At 45.1% G+C, this 26,237-nt stretch overlaps 2 long non-coding RNA genes across 2 annotated transcripts in view; both read right to left on the reverse strand.

Moving 5' to 3' along the window:
- Window positions 1-26,237, reverse strand: part of LOC308480697 — a 386,007-nt gene that overhangs the window by 44,809 nt on the left and 314,961 nt on the right. The gene's annotated exons all lie outside the window — the stretch shown is intronic.
- On the reverse strand, window positions 5,619-6,458 carry LOC308478889. Its single transcript, XR_013987356.1, has 2 exons — window positions 6,378-6,458; window positions 5,619-5,945 (listed from the first exon to the last, which is right to left on the reverse strand). It is a non-coding gene; the product is annotated as an uncharacterized lncRNA (long non-coding RNA).

Here is a 26,237-nt window from a genome sequence, read left to right on the forward strand (position 1 = left end):
GTGACAAATATTCTCTGAACTGCAGATCTTATTTGCGCTGTTTTTAAATAGTAATTGCAGATTCTTACTTTTTGGCGGTGCCTGTCATTTAACAAGAAAAGCATAAACCCGGCCATGGAGATAGATTATTTGTTGGTTTGTCTGTGTGTCTGAAATGTGCTGTACAGGTTGCAAACAAGCTGTGCAGTTGCTTTCAAATGAGTGCTCCTTCTGATCTGGATAGTTACAGTTCATTTTTGTGCATGAATAAACTTTGGGCAGACACTTGACCATCGCATGACCCACCAGGAATAACACGGAGAGCTTCACGCAGTATTCGCTTTTGTTGTTGTTGATGCTGTTCTCTTTCTCTTTGTTTTCTTTTGTTTTTTATATCTATTTCATCTGTAAGTGAAAATCAATATAAGTTGGGGGGTTTTATAAAGAAAAAGGAATAACACAGAGAACCAGCAGTGTGTTGTGACCTGCCAAGTTCCCCCCCAGGTTCTGTTTTTGCAGGTTTTTCTGTTTTTGTTTATACAGAATAAGCAGTGGCACTATAGAGGCTCTGGCAGGGCAAACCTCAAAATTTTGGTAGGCTTTGGGTTGCCAGGGCATGGTAACCCAGACCCAGAGACCTGAGGTGTGGGGTGGGGGGGTGGGGAGAAGAGATGGTGCCCATCAGAGGGCTTGTCCACACTGGGCTTCACCAATATTTCTGGGTGTTGTTCCCATGACAATGCCCTCAACCAGAATCTAATCCACATTTTGTTGTTGAGCGAAGCTGGATTGCCCCCATCCCAGGGAATTCAAAAAAGAATAGCAAAACCCCAAGTACATCTGCTTCTGACTGGCAGACTACTGCTGTTTGTGTTCTCTTCTGTTAATTTGGCGCCAGAAAGATCGATCTGAGTGAAGGTGTGGAGAGATAAGCCAGAATTTGTTTATGGAGTGAAGGGAAGAAGGACCCTGTTCTGCTTCCCCGATTCAATCCAATCACTGAAGACTGGGAAAGGGACACATAGAAATATTTTCCTGGGGGGTGGAGGTTTCTGGAACCACCTTGCAACCCCATTGGAGCTCTTCGTGCCCCACAAGCAGTGGCTTAGGTCGGGGGCAGACTTTGGTCTTTCAAATTTCAGTGGTGGCGTCCCAGTGCAGTGGGACCAGTTGAGCTGCCCTGAATCTGCCTTTGCTTAGGTCTCTTAGGACTTAAAGGACCACATGGGTGGCGCTGTGGGTTAAACCACAGAGCCTAGGGCTTGCCGATCAGAAGGTTGGCGGTTCGAATCCCCGCGACGGGGTGAGCTCCCGTTGCTCGGTCTCAGATCCTGCCAACCTAGCAGTTCGAAAGCACGTCAGAGTGCAAGTAGATAAATAGGTACCGCTCCGGCAGGAAGGTAAATGACGTTTCCGTGAGCTGCTCTGGTTTTGCCAGAATCGGCTTAGTCATGCTGGCCACATGACCTGGAAGCTTTCTGCGGACAAACGTCAGCTCCCTTGGCCTATAGAGTCAGATGAGCACGCAACCCCAGAGTCGTCCGCAACTGGACCTAACGGTCAGGGGTACCTTTACCTTTACCTTTATCAGGTTGGTTGTTTGGTTTGTAAAACTGTGGGTTGAACTGTGAATTGAGTTTGGGATCCTTCCCCTGGTGAGGGCATGGTGAAAACTACAGGCATCTGGAAGTTCAGGAAGTAGATCCTGGCCATACCTGGTGGCTGAGGAGTGGGGGCTGGTGATCATGGGAGTAAAGAACTGGGACTAAAACCTCCTATCTGAGCAGAAGAGAGGCTGTCTCTAGTTGGCTTAGGCTGCTTAATATCAGATTTTACTTATTTCCCTTGATATCCTGAGAAGGAAATGGAAGCCCTGAAATTTCAGATTAGATCATGAGACCTGGCAACCCTAAGCCAGCCAGGTTTGGCTTGGTGGGCCTTAGTTTGTGCAGACCTGAACGAGATTGCTTGATGCAACATTGAATGACCTCCCTGCAAATAAATCAGGATGAATGTTCAATAAACATGCTCAATAAACAGGTCATCCAACAGATTTATATCGTGTAAGGCACTGTGCCACTTGGCTAATTTGGAATTATTCCTTGGGGAGGGGAACCCTAAGGCTCAATGGCCTCTGCCTCTCTACTAGTTCTGTGACGTGGCCTGAGTCTCAGAAGATCCTTCATCTTACCCAGTTAATGATCTCATTCAATATACAACCCTGTTCCTTAATAAAATGTGCACGTATGGTGCCTTGGGACCATTCATCACCCCACTTTGGGAGCCCTGCTTGGCAGGTGGGAAATTCCTTAAGGGAACAGTAGTGAATGAAGCACTGATGAAGTCTGGCCAGTGATGCCTTGCCCAGGGTATCAAAATCCTGTACCAGTGGTAGATCACAACAAAATTTAGTGTCGCCTTTCTCTCTCTTTGATGCAAAAGTCTCCTGCAGAAGAGAGGCTTGCAGCTTGAGGACATAGTTGGATTAGTTTTCCTGTTGCTTCCAGACATGACCCACACAGATTTTAATGGTAGAATCAAGGAGTGGGAAGGGACCCTGAGGATTGTAATCCAATGGGGTGCATTCTCTCTCTCAGTCCTCCTTTTTGTTGTTTAGTCATTTAGTCGTCTCCGACTCTTCGTGACCCCATGGACTAGAGCACGCCAGGCACTCCTGTCCTCCACTACCTCCCGCAGTTTGGTCAAACTCATGTTAGTAGCTTCGAGAACACTGTCCAACCATCTTGTCCTCTGTCGTCCCCTTCTCCTTGCACCATCTTCCCCAACATCAGGGTCTTTTCCAGGGAGTCTTCTCTTCACATGAGGTGGCCAAAGTATTGGAGCCTCAGCTTCAGGATCTGTCCTTCCAGTGAGCACTCAGGGCTGATTTCCTTCAGAATGGAGAGGTCTGATCTTCTTGCAATCCATGGGACTCTCCAGAGTCTCCTCCAGCACCAGAATTCAAAAGCATCAATTCTTCGGCGATCAGCCTTCTTTATGGTCCAGCTCTCACTTCCATACATCACTACTGGGAAAACCATAGCTTTCTTCAAGCAAAAGGGGCAGGGAGAACACCTGGATTAAAATCTGTGTGGGTTGGGGGTGCTTTGAATCATAGAATCATAGAGCTGGATGGGGTCTCAAGAGGCATCCAGTCCAGCCCCCTGCAATGCAGAAAACTCAGCTAAAGCATCCGAATACCTTTGTTCTTCCGCAGGGGGAACTACTCAGCATCTAATCAGTAATCAATTATTAGATTTAAGAGAACAGCTTCTTTAGGATGAGCTTAGTGTTTAAATGTTGAACAAGGTGATCAGTTTAGCCACAGGTCTGCTAGAGGCTGGATTATATTGAATGCTGTTTCCAAGACTTGTATTCCTGATTGTTTTCCCTGAAGAAGAACATGGATGTTCAAAACGCATTGGGAAATCTGTTCAATACCACATCTTACACCTATTGGTTCCTTCTTATCTTCTTTCTGCTAATGCCTTTGCGTGCAAGCATGAAAGCGGAGAAATATCGTGAGATCCCTCTGGGGACGCCACTGTTTGACATTGGTTATGAGGATTGCATGATATGAGCTCTTTCCCCCCCAATGCTCCCCATCTGCAAGCCAGGAGACAAAAGAAAGAAGAATTTTTCAGAAGTGGATGTGGTGCTGTAGAGAAATCAATACTTGTGGTAGGTGCACACATTTTTCTTGTTTGGCTTATTTTTGTACTGTACTAAAAATCTCCAAACCTGTCTGGACAGAGACAATAGTGGGGCAAAATAAACAAACCCCGCAGAAAGGAGTGGTGACAAACCATTGCCTTCCCAAGAGCGATGTCACTTACCAGGGCACTGGTGTGATCACCGTGCCCCCCTGCCCCATCCAAGTACGCAGCAGGGACGCCCCAGTCAGGAGGGTGACAGGGCAGCACCTCTCCCTGGGAGCAAGGATCCTATGACATCACCTTTGCCTCCCTTGAAAATACTTGCCCAACTCTCACCTGAGTGCTCTGCATATGCCATGTTAGGCAAATTCAAGGAGAACAAGGCTTTCAGTGACTCTAGTCATAAATGGAGTCAAATGTAGAGATGGGTAGTTTGCCTAGACAAACATTGGGGGGGGGGGAACCATCAATACCTCTGTGTTCTTCTGGGGAAGTGAGGCATGATGCTGGAGACAAGAAGGAAGTACCGTATTTTTCGCTCTATAAGACGCACCAGACCACAAGACGCACCTAGTGTTTGGAGGAGGAAAACAAGAAAAAAAAATATTCTGAATCTCAGAAGCCAGAACAGCAAGAGGGATCGCTGTGCAGCGAAAGCAGCAATCCTTCTTGCTGTTCTGGCTTCTAGGATAGCTGCGCAGCCTGCATTCGCTCCATAAGACGCACACACATTTCCCCTTACTTTTTAGGAGGGAAAAAGTGAGTCTTATAGAGCAAAAAATACGGTACTTTACGTGGCACATAGTGAAACTGGAATGCATCACCAGAAGATGTCATTGTGAGCGTGGTGTTTAAAAAAGGATTAGACAAATCAATACCCAACCAGCCATGATGGCTATGCACTACCTTCAAGAGAAAAGAATTGTAATGGGAGATCGACATTGCACTCAGGCTCTGCTCGTGAGCTTTTTATAGGCATCTGGTAGGACACTATGGGGATGCGAGTGGCGCTGTGGGTTAAACCACAGATCCTAGGACTTGCCGATCAGAAGGTTGGTGGTTCGAATCCCCGCGACAGGGTGAGCTCCTGTTGCTCAGTCCCTGCTCCTGCCAACCTAGCAGCTTGAAAGCATGTCAAAGTGCAAGTAGATAAATAGGTACTGCTCTGGCGGGAAGGTAAACGGCGTTTCCGTGCGCTGCTCTGGTTCGCCAGAAGTGGCTTAGTCATGCTGGCCACATGACCCGGAAGCTGTACACCGGCTCCCTTGGCCAATAAAGCAAAATGAGCACCGCAACCCAAGAGTCGGCCACAACTGGACCTAATGGTCAGGAGTCCCTTTACCTTTACCTTTAGGTCACTATGTGAAATGGGGTCCTGGACTAGATTCACCTTTGGTCTGATCTTGCAGGGCTCTTAGGTCCTTATGCTGCCCTCCCCACTCTGGTGTCCTCCAGATGTTCTGGACTGCAGTTCCCATAATCTCTGACCATTGGCAATGCTGGGTGGGGCTGATGGGAGTTGTAGCTCAAAACGTCTGGAGGGCACCAGGTTGGAGAAGGTTGTTCCCGTGCTATGACAGCAGGGAGCAACATGTTGCATTAGATGGATCTTGGTGTGATCTAGGAAGGCATTTCTCGCAGTCTTCAATCGACACTCGGTTCCCTTCGTTAGGACATGTCTTGAGACAAAGCCATGAGTCCTCAGCAACTTCCTCCTTTTTTTCTGGTCCGTACTTGCCAAATTCCCCTTTGTGGAAGGATTCCAAAGCTTGTTGAAGTCAACGAGCAGCTGTCCTTTGTCAAGGTGCTCCTTCGCTGTCGCCTCGCAGAATAATGTATGATTGGCTTCTGCTGTTTGGTACAATGCACATAATATCCCCGGGCCATGGAGCTCTGCGATGCAAAAGGAGGGGCCTCTGCTCTGTAAAAAGCGCACGCTGCTCTCGCCGTGCCAGAGAATAATAGCCCTTTGCCACGGAAAGCTTGACACATAAAAGTTTATGCCTGCCAGTTGTCAAGGCCACTGAACTCCTTTCGGCTCGGCGGCGTGTGCTACACTTCAGCCAGATACGTGCAGAGTGGTCTGTTAGCGGGGCAAGAGCTTTGAAATGCGAGCGAGCATAGTTTGCCGTGCTGCAAGCCGAGGCCCGATCGTGACCCTTCTTTGGAGAGTGGACTCTGAGCTAATCACGCTGATTAGTAGCAAAACTTTCTCAAAAGCTCGGCTTGACGGGTTGTGATTCCCCATCAACAAGGAAGAAATTGCGGCGTATTGTTCAAACCGAGTCTCCGAAGCAAGAGCACGAAATCCTGAACAATGGAGAGGGAGGGGGTGTAAGAAAGAAGGCAAGAAAAACAACCTCGTTAAACAAGGGAGCCTACAGGACAGCTGCCCTGGTGATGGGAGGTTTGGGTTCATTGTTGTTATGGAAATTACCGGGGGGGGGCATGTTTAAAGTTGTTAAAAGTTATGCCTGAATGCATCCTTTCAACTTGACAGCTCAGGGAAGCTACCTAGCTTTAAAAATAATATAAAATCAACTTCTTTGCCAGTTTCCTCCATTCTAAAGCTGTTTTCCCCTTGAAAAAGGACTCCAGGAAGTTCCCAGAGGTGACAATTGCTGGCCAATGAAAGCCTAATCCCATCACCAGACTTGCCAAGGGGTCCAGACATGCAAAGAAAGTTCTATTGTACTTTGGGTGGTGGGACTTCAGAGGTGTTTGCCTATGCTAATCTTATACCTGAGTCTTGCCCTGACATGTCTGCTTATGTTAATCTTGTACCAAGCTCTTGTCTGGACACGTTTGCCAAGGTTGAACTAGTGTAACCCCTGTCTACCCCTCCCCTTTTGTGACATGTCAGTGATGTAGCAATGATGTGTCAGTGATCCTGTACAAACTGTATTCTGGGATATGGTGGGAAAGTTTTAAAAGTCATTGCCACTCCATCCTCAGGGTTCAAAATTCCTCTATGAACCTGTTGCGCAATAAACTTTGGTCTACAGCTATTTGCTCCGGTTGGTGGCTGGACTCTTTCCTTTATTCTGCAGGGACCCGCGGTTTCTGCCCGACGAGCTGGGTGACTGAGCAGCCTCACACCTAGATTTTTCCGTAACCATTGTGTAGGGTGCCTTTTGCTTGTTTCCAGGCAGGCTTGCCTCCACACAAGGGCAGGATTCCAAGCTCAATCCACAGTTCAGCAAAACAAAAAGCCATTATAGCTTTACTTCTTTAAGTCATAAGAGATCCAAGTCACTGCTTTGTGTGGGGCAAGACTGGACTTCCAAACAAGCCTCCACCCTCCAGCAAAGCCATTCTCTTCCCCTATCCCTACTACAATGTTCTTATGTGGGTCCTTGCATGTGAGGGACTAGAAAATAGGAAAATAGGAGAAAGGCTCCTCATGTCTTTCCATTCTGCAAACAAACACAAACTCTCGATTTGCGAATGCAATCCCACAAATTGCATAGATGTTGCTGGTGCCACCCTAACTAAAATGAGGGCAAGCAGCAGCAGTGTACCCCATAGCCGGGCCTAAGTGGATCGTGTTTGCATTTTGCTTTGTTTTCAGATATTCCCAGGATTGGTGAAACCTGAATTCACTCTAGAAAAAAAGAGGGATGGGTTGTGGTCAAGGGCAACATCATGTGAACAATGCCCAGAAATCTTGGACTAAGACAGCCTCAGACTAACAATAAAGCCCTGTGTGGACAAGCCATCTGTTCCACCACTGCCACTGCTCTCCTATTAGCTGATCATCCTGCCTGTTTTGAGTGAAAGGAAGCACTCTTCACTCAAAAGAAGAATCACCCAAGGGCAGTATGAACTCAGAAGTGGGCTGGACTCCATCTTGCAGCAGTTGGTAGTTGCAGTCTCATTCTCTTGCACTTTGGACAGAAAACCACCATTTTTATTTATTTATTTATTAAAGGTAAAGGGACCCCTGACAGTAAAGTCCAGTCACGAACGACTCTGGGGTTGTGGCTTTACAGGCCGAGGGAGTCGGAATTTGTCCGCTCCGCAGACAGTTTTTCTGGGTCATGTGGCCAGCATGACTAAGCTGCTTCTGGCGCAATGGAACACCAACACCAGAGCAGCACACGGAAACGCCATTTACCTTCCCACCAGAGTGGTACCTATTTATCTACTTGCACTTTTTGGCGTGCTTTTGAACTGCTAGGTTGGCAGGAGCTGGGAGTGAGCAATGGGAGCTCATCCCGTCGCGAGGATTTGAACCGCCGACTTTTTGATTGGCAAGCCCAAGGCTCAGTGGTTTAGACCACAGCGCCACCAGCGCCCCCCATTTATTTATTAATGATAATAAAGTTGTCACCCTCTGGAACTCTCTTGGAAGGAGGCACACAAAGAAGGGCCTCAGATGATGATTGCACGGTTTGTGTCCGTTCCTATGGGGAGAGGCAGTCCTTGAGGTATTGCAACATCTGTAGTGGAAAAGGCTGAGTCTGTGCAGAAAGCAACGGATGAGGAAAAATGCCAGCCCTTGGTTCCTGGCCTATCCCATCATGTCACTCAACTGCTGGAGCCATTGCATGAGAATGTTTCATCGAAGCTAAGCTGTGCAATGTCTAGAAATTTAGATGTATTTAACTCAAGTCAATGGCACTAGCCCAAGAAACAGATGCTCTAGCAGTAAGCAGTTTCGCCACGAACAGCTCTTGCGGAGGTAAAATACATGGAAAATAAGAATTTATCGCATTTTTGAGCGTCTGAAGCACTCTGCATACATTATTTCAATATTTATTATTATCATTTATTTACAATGCTTTTCTCTCAAGTCCCCCTGCACTCAGGGCAGCTTTTAGTTGAAGATAACAACTGTGTCTTAAATCAAGTCTATAAAGCAGGCCATTACTATTGACCCCTATTGACCCCATGGTCTGCAGTGTGGTGGGGACTGTGGCCAAGACAGCTGCTGGCCCACGGCCCCTTCATGGGCTTGTGGGTGAAGTGCAATGGGAAGATGTGGCATCTAGGCTCACAACTCACAGGATTCCTAATATTTCATTCATGACCTTTGTCTTCTGCCCTCCTACTAAGGAGCCCAGGGGATGGGTGGGGAGTTATCCCCCTTATTTATAGTATTAATATTATTAGTGTTATTATCTTATTGTTAAATTTATGTCCTGCCCTTCCTCCCAAAAGAGCCCAGGTTGGCAAACACATAAGATAAAACAATAAAAACAGCCCAAAGCATCTTAAAATTCATGTGTGTTCATATACACACAGCTGAGAGGTTTAGGAGAGTTATGACATGCAGTGGTTATGCATGTGTATTAACCCTTATTCTTATGCCCACAAGAAGCTCTCACACAAAGAAATAAAAAAGCTTGGTTTAATATATAGAATAGGAGTGACAGAATATATATAAATGCTGCTTCGGACAGGAAAGTTACAGTCTAAAGTAGGTAGCAAATCACAATGCATACACACCTTGATTAAAGGTTCCCTAACTATTCTAAAAGGCCTACAGAAGCATAAGCAGAAACTAGAAGTGCAAAGAAGGGAGGCGGGGGAAGGAAAGTATACCTGTTGTTAAAGCAAATGTGTGTTGAGTCCTGGGGAGTGCTGGGTAAGTGCTGCCCTGGTGGAGCTCTGAGCTAACCAACCTTTGAATCTATAATAGGGTTTTATACCTTTTGGCCAAGTCATACCAGTGGAGAGGGGAGCAGGCTGAGTGATTTCTACAATGTCCATAGTTCCTTCCAGGATAGTGAGAAATGGTTAAAACTGGCCATCCCGTTTGCTTAACAATGACTTGTGATGGTGAACCATTACCTGAACCTAGGCATCTCTATCTGCCTTCAACTCTCCCTACCAATGTGTGAATGGATCCCACTGGAGAGTTGAATATCCTGTACTTACCAACTAAACTGGCATGTTTTAATCTAAAAGATTAGGTCAGGTGTGCATGAACTCAGGATATGCCCAAAAGCAGGCACAGGCAAACTTGGCCCTCCAGATGTTTTGGGATTACAACTCTCATGATCCCTAGCTAACAGGACCAGTGGTGAGGGATGATGGGAATTGTAGTCCCAAAAACATCTGGAGGGCTGAGTTTGCCTATGCCTGCCCAAATGCCTTTCAGCAGGGGGCTGAAATCTGGCTTGATCCAGGGTCACCAAAGGTCATGTCATATTAGTTATGTCAATCTTATACGTATGCTATGATCTACAGATATAAACCATATCGTAAATTCAGATTCACACACACCTCCTCACACAATGGCAGTATAGTTGAGGACAGGGAAATATTTTTTATTTAAAAGACTTTTTGCAGAGGAAGGTCTTCACTAGACACCAAAAAGACAACAGAAATGGTGCCAGCCTAATATTCGAGGGGGAGGGAATTCCAAAGGCACTAGGGGACTGATTCCTATATTGTGCAGAACAGACTTCCTGATAGGAGGGCCTTCTGCAGAGTGCAGCAGTTGATTGGGTATATATTTCACAAGGGATGCTTCTAGACGTGGGTGAGCTAGCAGCACCCAGTTGTTGCTATTCTGCTTCAAACTCTGCTTCCCAAATACTGGAACCCAAATTATATAGTCAAGTGATCAATTCCCCTTTCCCAGCCCCAAATATCAGGGGAGGTGATTTATGTTGGGGCCTTTGGGGTGGGGGAAAGAGCAAGATGTGGCTTGTCTGATGGGGCTGGACCTCAGTGCTAGCTTCCTTAGTAGTGGGCTTACTGGGAGGGGTGAAGTGGTGGAGAATTCAGTGTGTTGTGGATGCACTAACTTCCCCACAGCCTCCCTCCCTCCTTCTGGTAAGTGGCAGAGACCCTCCTGCCTGGAAGCTAGTGGGAAGGATTGAAAGTTCTTTTTTTTTTTTTTAAAGCAATTTATTGGGTTTTACAATAAAAGTAACCATAATAAACAATATAACATTTGTCTTAACATAGTTTCACATTTTCTTTGGACTTCCTCACATCTTCCGCTCCCACTTTCATCGTTGTAACATTTTGTCAGCAATTTATCATCTTATTTAAATTCTTATATCCCTTCTATATTTCATAATCTTATAATTCTCGAAAGGAGCTAAATTTTCACAGTCTTACTTATTTTCTTAAAAACTTCTAAATTTAGTGGTGCTCAGTTATTTTAGTCTAGCATCTTGTTTAGCATTCACTCAAATTACAATGCTTTTGTAAATAGTTCTTAAATTTCTTCCAATCCTCCTCGATCCTCTCTTCTCCCAGGTGGGAAGGATTGAAAGTTCTGCCCCACTCACTGCAATATGAATTGTGACAGCAATTTGGGGTGTGGGACAGACCTAAGAGCAAATTATTTGGAAAGGGAAGAGTTAAAGGGATGGAGATAATTCCTGGAGTGGAGGGAAGGTTGTAGTCAAGGAAATCCAGCATCGCCTGAGCCCTGCGAGTGAGGCTTTCTCCCGACTGAAGTGCAGAGTGTTTGAGGACAGGGACATTCGCAGGGAAACCAAAATGCTTGTTTACAAAGCTATTGTACTACCAACCTTACTATAAGCTTGTGAAACATGGACCACTTATGAACGCCATCTCCAGCTCCTTGAAAGATTCCATCAATGGTGTCTCCGACAAAATTTACACATCCGAAAAAAATGTACACATCACTTGGGAAGACAGGCGAACTAATATCAGTGTACTGGAAGAAGCAAAGATCACCAGTGTTGAAGCAATGATTCTTCAACTTCAACTTCGTTGGACTGGTCATGTTGTGCGGATGCCTGATGATTGTCTTCCAAAGCAACTACTCTATTCCGAACTTTAAAATGGAAAGCGTAATGCTGGTGGTTAACAAAAGAGGTTTAAAAACTGTCTCAAGGCAAATCTAAAAAAATGTAGTATAAACACTGACAACTGGGAAAGACTTGGCAAATCCACACCGTGATCAGCTCCCACCCGGAAACCAATGTCCCCACTGTGGAAGGACGTGTGGATCCAGAATTGGCCTCCACAGTCACGTTGTTAAAACCGTGTTTATAGAAGACAATCTTACTCGGCTACGAGTGATCGCCAAAGAAGAAGAAGAAAGCAGTCAAGGAAATGACTAGAGCAGGGGTAGGCAACCTAAGGCCCATGGGCCACAAGTGGTCCACGGTGGTCGTTTAACTGGCCCACAAGCCGCCTGCTTGGTGAGTCCCCATGTGCTGTGCTAAACCGGCACAGAAAAACCGGCATGGGCTCTCATGTCCGCGGTGCTGGAAATCACGTCTGCGCAGACACAGATGCCAGAAATCACATCTGTGCAGATGGCGGTGCCGGAAATTGCGTCTGCGCAGGTGCCAGAAATCGCATGCACGTGCGCTCACGCCCACACACAATCCCGCCCATGCAGGGATCTCCGCTGGAGTGAACCGGCCCAGGCGAGGTAAACCTTGCTGACCCCTGGACTAGAGCAACCAATATAGGCTAAAATGGCTGAGAAAGGCATCAAACAGCTTCATGTTCATCCGTATCCGGAGAGATCTCATAGTTGTTTCATTGCGTTACAAAAGAGAAATGGCTGGATTTTCATTTCTGCAGCAATTTGATTTTTTTAAAAAAAAAATCCTCATGAATATTCTTCAGCATTTTATTGTGAATTTCTCTCAACTGACACATTTTTTTGTCTGCAGCTGTGACTAATGTACACATTTTCTGCAAGCAACTTCTCCTGATATAATGCCGTTTTGTATGTTATTTTCATGAATATATTTGTGTTTATACACATTTTCCTCTAATACAATTTCCCCTAACACAATTTTTGAAACATCATTTGGTTGAATAACTGCATTGAAAATCCAGAAAGTGTGAATTTTTGAAGGGGGTGTGCACTTTCCGGTTCTCATATTTTTCCAGAAAGTGCAGATTTGATACATTCAGCGTTAAGAGTGAAGGGAATCAAATTCTTCAACCATCCCTAGTCCCTCCCTCCCTCCAAACACTACACACCTATAGACAGACAATGTGAAAATCTCTTCAGTTGTCTTGAAGCCAAAAAGACATTTCAGAGAGTGGAGGGGAAGTGCTGTTAGATTTGTTGTGTAAGAGGGAAAAGGAACACACACTAATTGGCATTAATTACATAGCAAAACAAATGAGTGCAAGTTCTAGATGGGAGTACATTGCATTTGGTATTCCCGGTGCGCGAGTCTTGAGCGCATCTCATTAGCTTAATACTCTGATGGAGATAATTCAATATCGAATGGGTAATTGATATGACATTGAAGCATGCAAGGGGATTAGGCTCCTTGCCCATGAAAGGAGACCAGAGGAGCTTCTCATGAAAATGTACAAACATTGTAGCTCTGTGAGACAAGATAGGCAGTTAATTAAAGCTCCTGGGAGCAACACTCTAGTCTACCAAGGACAATGGAGTCCCCTCCACCCCCAGCGCCTGATTTCGTTTCAGCTTTGTAAGAGAAACAGAACATCGCTTGGAAAATGTTCTTCCAGATGTGGCACCCATGGCCTTCCTGGCCATCGAGCATTCGGAGGGTGGACAATACAGCTGCACATATTGTTCCAATTCACGACAATCCCATCAAACTCACAGCTTCTGGGCAGCATGTGGCAGGTCGGAAATGTACTCTGGCACCCCCTCCACTCCCTGGGTGTTTGATAAGCCCCTCTGTTTCTGCAGACTCACGTAAGCAGGATATCTGTCAGAAGGCTGGGAAGGATTAGTATGCTGTTCGCAGCCCGGGTGAGCTGTTATGACAAGCCTGTAACGCAAAGGCAGGCCAAGTTCAGCCCTGTCGAAGTTTCCTTCTATACTGCCATTAATAAGTTAAGAGGAGCTGTGCTTGTGCTACTTTGCTTTCTGTCTTACTGTAAATGAGCTAAAGCCTTCAGCCTGTGGGGCAGTTCTTACATATATGCTGAGTCGCCTGGGAATTGTTCGTAGCCAAATAAGTAGGGCAGCAGGCGGATTGTGAATGTGTGTCTTAGTAGCATTCTTTATCCATTAGTCAGTTGTCCAGAGTAGAGGCACCAAGTTTAATTGGTACATTTATCAACTAATGCTTTCATCGATTAATCAGCGAGGAGCTGGTGGGGCACATGTGTTTAATTGGCGAGGCTATTTTGGATCTTCTCTGTTTCTCTAATAAGGAATGAAAAATAAAATATTGGCAACAGCCTCTCCTTCTGACAGTGAGTGTCAGTCTTGTTCAACTTGTTCAATATCTCAAAGGCATCTGGACTGGAGTTCTGATAAAATGCAAAATTTTATTTACATGTATTGATTGGTTAAAAAGGAGATGATCTATCAGTTAAAACATCTGAAATGGTGGACAGCTCTGTTCTAAAGGGACATGTCAGAAGAGTTGTTATAACTACATCGTATACGCAAGATGCGTGGCATGAAAGAGAGCAGAGAAGTTTACCTGTTAATGGAGCAATGAAAATGGCCTGGCTGTCTTGTCCTTGGCTGTCATTCGAGCTGCGGTCATTTCTCTCCTTCACCTGGAGAGGTCCCTGCCAGATGGCTGAGGGCTCGCCTTCTGTTTCTTGGGCTGGGCAGGAGGAGAACTCTGTGTGATAATGACCCTAAGCGGTGCTGGACCCCAGGCTTCCCAAAGGTGAGAGGCCTGGGCAAGGACCTCGTGGTCTCAACATTAATAACGTTAATTACACTTGGCTTAGCAAAGGTGTCAGGCGATTTAGAGCCAAATAGAATTCATTAAGGCTCCCCCTCCTTCTCCACATTAGCTCTTTGCCAAGGGCTTGGATGCTATCTCTTTGTCATGCCTTGCGTTTTCCTGAAGTCCCTTCTTTTAGCTGGGCTCTCAGCTTCTCATATGGCAGAAGAAGGACCAGATAGGTTGATGGCAAGTGATGATCTGCAGAAGCCCATTGCAAGCCCATGGCAGGAGTAGCTGACGTGCACAGAAAAGGATGCTGTGGAGGAAAGGAGGGATACTTTTGAGTTCATCCTTGGGCCTCAGTCTCAAGATGGGACCTCCTGTGGTTCACTTTTGTTTCTGACCTAGAGAACCAACCTTGGCTACAATGGGTTCTCCAGACTTGACTCTCTTTCTCAAGGGAATGCAGCTGCCAGAAGCCATCCTTCGTGTAGCAACACTTCACATTCATGGAGTGCTTTTCCAAGGCTGGATCGAGACACATCAAAAACACGTAAACTTTGTGTGAGAAATTGCGTTGGCAAAAAAATGGAACTCCACAGTGCCACATCTAGTGTCACAATGTTATAATGCATATACAACGCATATAAATGCTTTTTCTTTACCAGTCTAGAAACCCAATAAAAAATGGGGGAGGAATGATGTGGAAGGCTGCTGAGGAGAGATAATGACTCGCTCTGGACCACTCAGTGAATTCATTTTATCTCCAATTCCCCCCCCCCTTTTATTCTACTTTGCAGCCCAGGCTTTCAAAGTGGCTAAAAATTCAAAATCCCATATGCATATAAGATGCACTCCAATTTAAAATTGCTATAGTAAACATGGCAACTATACAATGCTAGCAAATGCTAAAGCAGTCATCCAAGGAGCTGCCCTTTTATTCATTATTCAATATGTATTTCATTTCTGAGATGACGTTTGAGATGACGTTCTCTGCCATGCTCTGTCCTAACTTCTGTGAGGAACCAGATTGGATCCTGTCCCCATCCTCAAGGTATCTGTCAGTAGACTGACATTCTAGTGGGCCAGGGCCTTTTCAGTACGGGCCCTGACTTGGTGGAACGCTCTGTCACAAGAGACAAGGACCCTGCAGGACTTGACATCTTTCTACAGGGCCCGCAAGACAGAGCTGTTCCGCCTGGTCTTTGGTTTGGACTCAGTCTGACCCTTAGGTTTCCCTCCCCTTACGGTTTTGATTCATGGGCTACTTTTAAAATGAGGCTGCATTTTAAATTGCATTTTAGCCTGTATTTTAAACCCCCCCATTATGTTTTTATTGTAATTTTACTGGTGATAGCTGCCCTGAGCCCGGCTCTGGCCAGGGAGGGCGGGGTATAAATAAAAAATATTATTATTATTATTATTATTATTATTATTATTATTATTATATGGAACCCCACTCCCCCATACATTTTGGTGTCTTGCTACCAACCCCTGTACTTCTCCTCCCTCCTGGAAGCAATTTCTCCACCTGCTGCCCCCCCCTCAATATTTCTTCTCTGGGGTTGAATATTGCCTGAATGTTGCATTGTGAGTTGGACGCTGAGAATCAGAAGCCAGGGACGAAAGCTGGCTTTTTTATGGTTCATTCATTTATTATTCATTGCATTAATACCCCCCCTTTCCTCCAAGGAGCTCAAGGTGGCATAGAGCATACTTCTCCTCCTCCTCCCCATTTTATCCTCACGACACCCCTGTGAGGTAGGTTAAGCTGGAAGTGAGCGATTGGCCCAAGGTCATCCAGTGGATTTCAGTGCTGAAATGGGATTTGAACTCTGCTCTCCCGGGCCCCAGTCCAGCACTCTAACCACTGCATTGTCCTGGTTCTGGTTAAAGAGGCATTTGGAAACCATCGCTGACCAGACAGGTGTTTATTGTGGGCTTGGTGCTCCTCCTGTGTGCAAGATTCCTCCCCCACCCCAGCACCCTCATGATGTGATTGGAACCCTGTACCACCCCTTTACCTGGTAAAATCTGTGCATGCTCTAGTTATCTCCCGCTTGGACTACTGCAATGTGCTCTATGTGGGGCTACCTTTGAAGGTGACTCGGAAACTACAACTAATCCAGAACGCGGCAACTAGACTAGTGACTGGGAGTGGCCGCCGAGACCATATAACACCGGTCTTGAAAGACCTACACTGTCTCCCAGTACGTTTCTGAGCACAATTCAAAGTGCTGGTGCTGACTTTTAAAGCCCTAAACAGCCTCGGTCCAGTATACCTGAAGGAGCATCTCCACCCCCATCGTTCTACCTGGTCACTGAGGTCCAGCAAGGAGGGCCTTCTGGCGATTCCCTCGCTGTGAGAAGCCAAGTTACAGGGAACCAGGCAGAGGGCCTTCTCGGTAGTGGCACCCGCCCTGTGGAACGCCCTCCCATTCGATGTCAAAGAGAAAACAACTCCCAGACTTTTAGAAGACATCTGAAGGCAGCCCTGTTTAGAGAAGCTTTTAATGTTTAATAGGTTAGTGCATTTTAATATTCTGTTGGAAGCCGCCCAGAGTGGCTGGGGAAACCCAGCCAGATGGGCGGGGTATTAATAATAATAATAATAATAATAATAATTATAATAATTTCGAGGGGGAAAAAAGACAACCCTGTTTCTAGCAATCCATTTGCAATGTCTCAGTGTCCCCTTTGCAAATTAAGCCCCTGTCTGGAAGCAGACAGGGAGCTCTGTTGGTTAATGATATCAACAGTTCAAACTGAATCTCCTTGGCCGGTAGTTGTAGTGTCTCAAGTGACACTCAATGCACCTGGTGACATGCTAGTGCTCATGTGTGCATTTGCATAGAGCCAATGTGCCACAGCCTTCTGGAAGATTTAACTGCTAAAGACTTTGGGGCTGGGATTTGAAACATGAAGCTAGTACACAAGTATGCAAAGAGAGACAGCATAGTATTGTGTCAGACTAGGACCTGGGACACCAGGCTTCGAATCCCTACTCAGCCATGAAGCTCTCTAGGTGATGTTGGGTCAGTCACTGCTTTTTGGCCTATCCTACCTCAGAGGATAAAATGAGGATGGAGCAAAGTATGTAAGCCACCTCGCACTCCTTGGAGGAAAGGCGGGATAGAAATGCAATAAACAAATAATATTTGTTTAAAGGCATTTGCAAAAGAAGAATCGGGGGCGGTGATTTTCTAGGAACAGCATGCAGAAAATAGGGGCCAGCCCTTACGCTGTGAAAGGAGGCCTTGCGCAGGCCCTAGGAATGACAGGGGAATGTGGCTGAGGAGAAAACGGGTTGTTGGTGCTTCTGTTTTAAAAGTGTACCTAGTTTAGCCATTTGCCAATGTCTGGTGAGGAACGTGAGTGGCGCTGTGGGTTAAACCACAGAGCCTAGGACTTGCCAATCAGAAGGTCGGCGGTTTGAATCCCCGCGACGGGGTGAGCTCCCGTTGCTCGGTCCCTGCTCCTGCCAACCTAGCAGTTCAAAAGCACGGCAAAGTACAAGTAGATAAATAGGTACCACTCTGGCGGGAAGGTAAACGGCGTTTCCGTGCGCTGCTCTGGTTTCGCCAGAAGCGGCAGTCATGCTGGCCACATGACCCGGAAGCTGTACGCCGGCTCCCTCGGCCAATAAAGCGAGATGAGCGCTGCAACCCCAGAGTTGGTCACAACTGGACCTAATGGTCAGGGGTCCCTTTACCTTTAATGTCTGGTGAGCCCTCCTTCTTTCTGCCTCATGCAGCAACTCCTTTCTTCCGCACACAGTTTTTCCCCTCGCTTCTGAGGGAAAGATTGGCCCCGGCTTTGTGAGATAACAAATCAAACTGTCAGCTGTCTCGGCACTGCGGCCAGAGGAGATAAATATTCCAGCAGTGCAGAGAGCAACCCCTTGCGCCCCAGCAGGAGCTGACCCCATGACAGATGAGCTTGAGAGCAACACTGACACAATGGGGGCAGCAGGATCTTCAGAGGGTAAATGCAAGGTCTCTCTCCCACCTTCACCCATCGCAGTTATGGTTTAAACCTGCAACAAGATCTCAGGTGGAAAAGCTTTTCTGGACTGGGGCGATGCAAAGGCAACCAGGGTCCGGCGTGTTCAACTGCTCTTGTCAACCCAAATGCTCCACCCCCCCACCTCAAAAAGCACTGCACTTAGAAAACTCGCACACCAGGGAGTAAGATGTAATCTTTTATTTATTTATTAATTATTATTATTATTATTAAATTTTATTAGTATTTTCCACACAACACGAAAGATATCAAAAAATAATAATACACAACACACTAAAATTAACATTCGAAAACTAAAACAACGAAAACCAAAAAACAAATCCATATCTTACAAGTTAATATTATAAACACTAAAACAACAACAAGACATTGACTTCCACCAATCCCGCAGCACCTCCTTTATCTCTCATTGTGTCTTCCTGTCTTCCTGTTTTCTTTATCGTCTCTATCCTAACATCTAGATATAAATCCTTCTTTCCTATCCTTTCACTTCACAAGGTTATTCCAAACTCAGCCAGATTTCTGCCCTCGAACCTTGGCTTTTGAGGTATTCATTTAGGCACTCCCATTCTTTTTTTACTTCACTTTTTGGTTTTTGTCGTCTTATGTCTGTCAATTTGGCTAATTCTAAGATGTAAGTTGCAATCTAGTCATCTTGCCGCTATACAATTTTTCTGTATGCGAGGGAATCACACCCCACTCCCTCACCCTCATGGCAAAGCCTTCAGAAATGCAATTCCCCAATCGGCACCTCAAAGTGGTGCAGTCCAGGAAAACTACTACGAATTGTTTCCACTGAAGTATGATCTGGCAGAAATGGCTTCTTCGTAATTCCACCTGTGGAACCGTTGTTAGAAGATCTGGGGGCTGGAGGGAGGAGGATTACTTGTCATGCATTGGCAGTACGTATGATTGACAGGAGAAACCTCCTAGGAGGTGAAGTGGGGAAGATAACTGACAGCGCATGGTTTCTATACTCATTTTGCATATATGTGTGTGTGTTTGCGTGTATGAGAATTTGGATGTGGAGGTGGAACTAAATAAAAACCTTGGCACCAAAAAAAGAAGAAGCAGATTTAAAAAATATATTTCCCCATTTAATGGACCCTTTTAAAAATCATCAGAACTCTTCTGTTTCTTTTAGCAAAATGACAACTCATAGAACATTCAATAATGGTAGTAATCATAAACATCTACTGTACTTTAACATGCAGAGTGCTTTTCTTTTTCTTTCTTTCTTTTTAGAAAATCTTTATTGAGTTACATAACATACAAAACAGAAAACACTACAAATGAATAGAAACAATAAAGTAAGAAAAGATAAAGAAACAGACATAATCAAATACAATATATGACATTTACATGACAGATTAAAAAATAATTCTCATTATACTGCTTATATTATCTTTATTCCTTGCACAGATTCATATTTTGTTTTGTGTGTGTGTGTGTGTGTGTGTGTGTGTGTACACACACACACACACACACACACACACACACACAATCAATATATTGTATATGTATATATATATATACATACACTATATATATATATTTGCCAATATTATATTTTATGTATTTCTTGCTTACCAGTATCACTCTGTTTCTGCAAGTATTTTATTGTTCATACAGTATGATTTTAAATATTCTTTAAATATTTTCCATTCCCTATACACCTTCTGGTTTGATATGCAGAGTGCTTTTCAATTGACACACCAGCCCTTGATAGGGGGATTATTGCCTCCAGTTCCAGATAAGGAATTAAGCCTGAAAGTAGTGACTGGTGCAAACATTTTCAAGAAAATGCTTAGGGTCTAGGAGGCAGCACCCTCTGGGTACACACTACACCTTAATGTTGTTGGGAATTGTAAACCTCTGAGTGGTAAACTACAGTTCCTAGAATTATTTGAGCGAAAGAATGTGCTTTGACTGTACAGTGTATTAATAATAGGCACACACATCTCTTTTGTCTTGTCGTTTTCTCTAGTCAAACAGCACTGGTGGCAAGTGTTTTGAAAATGCTACAGACCCTGGAAAAGCACACACACACACACACACACACACACACACAACTGTATACCAGAAACATCAGTAGGCTGGCTACACCACTACAGACAACAGCAGTGCCTGTCACACTGCCTTCGCCTTCAGCACTTCGAAAAATTCCATCTTCTGGATTCAGATTTCCTGGAAACCAGAAACTCCATTCATAGCTGGGATTTGAATTAGGTGCAGCTACTGGTCCACTTTGGCTGTTGCTTCTGCTTCACAACTGTAGGCAGTGTGAGATTTACATATAAGCTAAAGAAGCTACAGCTTAGGGCCCCACTCTCTTGGGGCCCCGCAAAAAAATTGAAGGAAAAGAAACCCTGGATGTACACTTTCAAAATATAAGATAAAAAACAAATAAAATGAAACCTACATACAGCAACAGTGTTTTGTGTTGTGTAGGCTCCTATGATGTAAGTCATGGGTAGGCAAACCAAGGCCCAGGGGCTGGATCAGGCCCAATCGTCTTCTAAATCCAGCCCGCGGATGGTCCAGGAATCAGCATGTTTTTACAAGAGCAGAATGTGTCCTATTATTTAAAATGCATCTCTGGGTTATTTGTGGGGCCTGCCTGGTGTTTTTACATGAGTAGAATGTGTGCTTTTATTTAAAATGCATCTCTGGGTTATTTGTGGGGCATAGGAATTCGTTCATTTCCCCCCAAAAAAATACAGTCTGGCCCCCCACAAGGTCTGAGGGACAGTGGACTGGCCCCCTGCTGAAAAAGTTTGCTGACCCCTGATGTAAGTCATGGGCCCCGCCTGCTAGCCTGCTCCCTAAAATATCACCGGTTTGCTCATTTCTATATATAGGGTGCCTACATTCTGCATGTGCAAATGGCTTTGGATACCTATTAGGTCCATAAATTACCATATAGCATATATTCAACACACAAAAAAGCGACAATTTGGGGGGGCCACTAGGGGGCGCATTGGAAGATGGCCGACAATACCATCTCTCCGACCCACACGGGGTAATTAAGAGGCTGTTATGGGAGTAGGCAGCCTCCCCTGTTGCCCCAAGGAAATGGGGAACACTGCCCTTGCCTGCTGTGCCCATAAATCACCCCCTAATTTGAAAGAATGCCCCCGTGTGGACCTCGGCTCTCCTGGACACTGTCTCTGATCGCGCACTAGTTGCAGCAATTTGGAATAATTAATTACAAAAGAAGCAAATGCACATATTTCAAGTGAAGAAGGGGAGTGAAGTCTGCTAATTTAAGTGACCTCTGCGAAAGAAGACGACGGGCTGGAGAAACAGGAATATTTTATGTTGAAGATACACCAAAGGCGGGGTATGTTGACAACGGGGCTGAATGGGGGGGGGGGAACCTTTTTTACTTTCCTTCTATGTGATTTACAAGAACCCCTCCTCATTCAGAGGTCACAAAGAGAAAGGAAAAATATATGAAAATAACAAGAGATGTGGAAAAATAATAAGAAAGGACTGGATAGTACTGTGAACATCATAAGGTTAGATTTGTGGACATTAAAACAGCAGTAAGAAGCAAGAAGTTGATTGGATCCCTTCGGAACTTGAAATATGGGTATCCCCAACAAAAATTTAAAATTCGGCTGTGTAATTTGGAATTTATGTAATTTGCTTTGATTTGATGTGATTGGTCGGTTAATAAAAAATTATTCCTAAAAAAGCGACAATTTGTTGTTGACAAAGGACAGCTGGACATATAAAGGGCCCCATTACCTTCACTAGCTTAGGGCCTCATCAAACCTAAATCCAGCCCTGACTGTAGGGAAGTTGCAACCAAGCGTGACCTCAGCCATAATTGGTCCAGCTAGTCAAGCGCTTACCAAAGTCCACCCCCCCGAACCTGTGTGAGCTTAGCTAGCTTGCAAACATTTCCAGCTCAGATATTTTTTGCCTAGACTTTTGCACATCTCTTTCCCTTTCACTGACTCTCTCTTTCAGAGCTGAAAAGACAAAGCAACACTAACCAGCTGCCTGTAGCAGCAGCAACAGCAACTAGCTGGTGTAGGAAAGCAGGAAATGGGCTAAACAAGGGCTGATCTCCTGCTGAAGAACTGGACTCCCCCTGCCTTGTCCCATAAGAATCCCCTATTAGTGAGGCGCCCATGTGATTTTTCTTGGTCTAAACCACCTGTAGAAGCTGCTATTTTCACATCCTCCAAGCTCTAATGGCTTTTCACATTCCAGAAGTGCTGTTCTTCATATTTCTCCCAACCATCACCTCCCATTAAGGAAACATCTGCCATTCCGGTCTAATAGCAGGCAATTTCCCTAACAAAGGAAAATTGCCCCATTGCTCTGTGCCACTGGATGCATATAAAGCTATGGTCCTTCTTGCTCCGCAAGGGCTTCTCTGCTCCAGGGACTGGCAAGAATTCTTAATACTCCTGTTGCACTTTTTCAGAGGGATTGCAAAGTTCATGTCATGCGCTTTATTGCAGTAAAAGGTCTCCTCAAGGTTTCCCCAACCTTTGAGGTGAGGGAGACTCTCCTGGAACTCACTCTAATGCCCCTCCAGCACCAGACAAAGACCTTTTTATTTCCTCAAAGTTTTTCATTTTTGCTTTATTTAGATTGTTTCCAAGGTGCTTTCATAGGATTGCTGCTTTTAGCTTAATTTTAATGTGTCATTGAGTGGTATTTATAATGCTTTATTGTAAGCTGCCTGATAATATATTTGAAGTGTGGGGTATAAAATCCAAATAGACAGCAACCTGTTAAAGGTGGCCAACTTTATTGCACGCAGACCCCTCTAAACGCTGCAGAGTGGATGTAGGATCTAAGAGATACCGGCTTGCGCGAAGCAGAGCTGAACCAGGAAAAGCCTGGCTTTCTGAAGCACACCTTCCACTTTCCTCTCCTCTCGCAGCACCCGATCCACCTGCTCGCTGGTCGCTGGCCAAGGTATCAAGAGGACACACCACTTTGTCACGGGAAAGTGGCTGCTAAGAAGGCATTGCTTAAGGACTTGAATGGCCGGGAGACTTTTAACAAGATCAATACCACCTCTAGAAAAGATTACATGCTATGCTAGGCAGCAAATAAACCGTTGCTGCTGGATTTGGAAAACATTTATAAAGCCTATTAGGGATAATAAAGCAGACCAGCAAAGAAAGAATGAAAGCCCCTATCTACTCCCAGCAGGCTCCTGGCTTCCCTCCCCCCTCCATTGTATTAAGTTATTGAATTAAAAGCCAGATAAATCAAAAGATAGCAAGGTTTTGCTGTGATCATTGGTGGCAGCGGCGGCAATGTGGAAGTGGGGTCATGCGGACTGTTCCAACAAGATTGCTTTATCCCTGCTTGGACTGGCTAGCCAATTGCCCCCAGCCCCTGCTCCTGCAAGACTAAGCCAGGATCCATGGCACATTGTCTCTTGTTGACTTTGAAATCCTCCAGGGGCACACAATCCACCAGGAAGGGCCTCTGTGAAAACAAACCCTGCTGGAGTGAATGAGAACACAGCAGTAATTTTGCAAGACTCCTGTTCATTTCGGCGAAGCTAGCACAGGGGAGCTACCTGTGGATTACGCTCCAGATTAGCCATGGCCAGTAGGAGCTAATGGGATTACGTGGCACTGAGCGCCAGATGAATGGCTCCCTGTTCCCTACCCAGCCAAGTGCAGCTAGATATTTGGGCCTGAACACTGTAAGAAAAGAAAGCCAATAAAGTCCCCATCTTTTCTCTGTATGCATGCTGTATTGTCATAGTCAGTTTGGAAAGCGTAATGCTGGTGGTCAACAAAAGAGGTTTAAAGACTGTCTCAAGGCAAATCTAAAAAAAATGTAGTATAAACACCAACAACTGGGAAACACTGGCCTGCGAGCGCTCCAGTTGGAGAACAGCCTTTATCAAAGGTGTCATGGGCTTTGAAGACACTCGAACTCAGGATGCAAGGGAGAAACGTGCTAAGAGGAAGGCATGCTTGGCAAATCCACACTGTGATCAACTCCCGCCTAGAAACCAATGTCCCCACTGTGGAAGGACGTGTGGATCCAGAATTGGCCTCCACAGTCACTTACGGACTCCTTGTTAAAACCGTGTTTATGGAAGACAATCTTACTCGGCTACGATTGATCGCCAAAGAAGAATTTATATACCATATTTAGCACAAATATGTTGTACTCAAGGTGATTTATAAAAAGAGAGTGTTCGATACATTAATAGCACAATAGTCATAATTCAATGCCACTATGATATAGACCGATTAAGTGACCATATATTCAATAAATATATTTATGCTTCAAGGTGCTATAAGAGCCTTTGCTGCAACAGCCAGATTATCATGTCAGCCCCCCCCCCCCCCAATTTGGCTTTTATAGAGGCTCACCAATGGCTTGATAAGTCTCCTCTTTTTCTTCCATGCTGGGGGCGGGGGCAGCATCCCTGAACAGACCTAATGATGACCTGATACAAAAGAGGCCAAGGCTTCTGTGTCTTAGTATGTTTACTCAGAAGTAAGTCCCATTGTATTTAGTGGTGATGGGTATAAGAAGACTGAAAGATTTTGAATTTTTTTTTAAAAAAATTAAACCATGCCTGCATCCAAAAATGGGCCCCAGGGAAGTATACATAGGATATGATATTAAAACATAACACATTAAACCACAATGTAATAAAATTGAGAGGATTAAAATCATTTGTTCAAATGAAAATATTATTTTAAAAGTAAAAATGTTTTAACCTGGTTCCAGAAATAGTGTGTCTGTGCCAGGTCTGCCTCCCTTGGGAGAACATTCCCAAACCAGGGTGCCACCACAGAGAAGACTACCTGTTTGGGACATGCATACTGTACTTCTCCTATAGATGGAGTATGATGATATATTAAGGCATGGGCAGGATTGTATGGGAACAGTCACCCCTTCATATATTTGGGGCCCAAAGTGTTTAGGGCTTTTTGGATAAGCACAGATCATTGAATTGGGTTTGATAGTGAAAATGCAGGTACTGTAGTTCCTTCAGAATTAATATAATATTCCCTATCTGAACCAACTGAAGCCAGTAAAAGCTGCCTCAGGCCACTTGTACTTTAAAGAACAATGCTGGATCAAGGAGCAAGCTGCACACATCCTTCTTACGGACAGTGCCACCCCACCCAGGACAGGTAATACAGTAACTTCCCACATTTGGGAACTACCAGCCCTAGGAATCCACAGTACAGTGGTGCCTCGCAAGACGAAATTAATCCGTTTCGCGAGTCTCTTCGTCTTGCGGTTTTTTCGTCTTGCGAAGCACGGCTATTAGCGGCTTAGCGGCTATTAACGGCTTAGTGGCTATTAACGGCTTAGTGGCTTAGCGGCTATTAGCGGCTTAGCGGCTATTAACGGCTTAGCGGCTATTAACGGCTTAGCGGCTTTAAGAAAAAGGAAACAAACTCGCAAGAACTCGCAAGACGTTTCGTCTTGCAAAGCGAGCCCATAGGGAAATTCGTCTTGCGGAACGACTCAAAAATCGCTAAACCCTTTCGTCTAGCGAGTTTTTCGTCTTGCGAGGCATTCGTCTTGCGGGGCACCACTGTACACCTGTCATATCAGGATTCATTGTTTTACTTTTGCAGCTCCCATCCAGCCCATGACTGAGTCTACATCAGGGGTCAGCAACCTTTTTCAGCCATGGGCCAGTCCACCATCCCTCAGACCATGTGGTGGGCCAGACTATATTTTTTGGGGGAAAAATGAATGAATTCCTATGCCCCACAAATAACCCAGAGATGCATTTTAAATAAAAGGACATATTCTACTCATGTAAAAACACGCTGATTCCGGACTGCCTATGGGCCGGATTGAGAAGGCGATTGGGCTGCATCCGGCCCGCGGGCCTTAGGTTGCCTACCCCTGGTCTAGATATTAGCCTCAGTACCTCCACAACCTAGACCTTCAAAGGCTCACAACAGGCATTGGAGAATTTTAGCTAGTCCAGAAGATGTAATGCCCCCTTCATCACTTAGAAGAGTTCTGGGTACCGGAGGATGCT

The sequence above is a fragment of the Podarcis pityusensis genome (assembly GCF_964106645.2).
Source record: "Podarcis pityusensis genome assembly, chromosome: 6".
Taxonomy (NCBI): Eukaryota; Metazoa; Chordata; class Lepidosauria; order Squamata; family Lacertidae; genus Podarcis; species Podarcis pityusensis.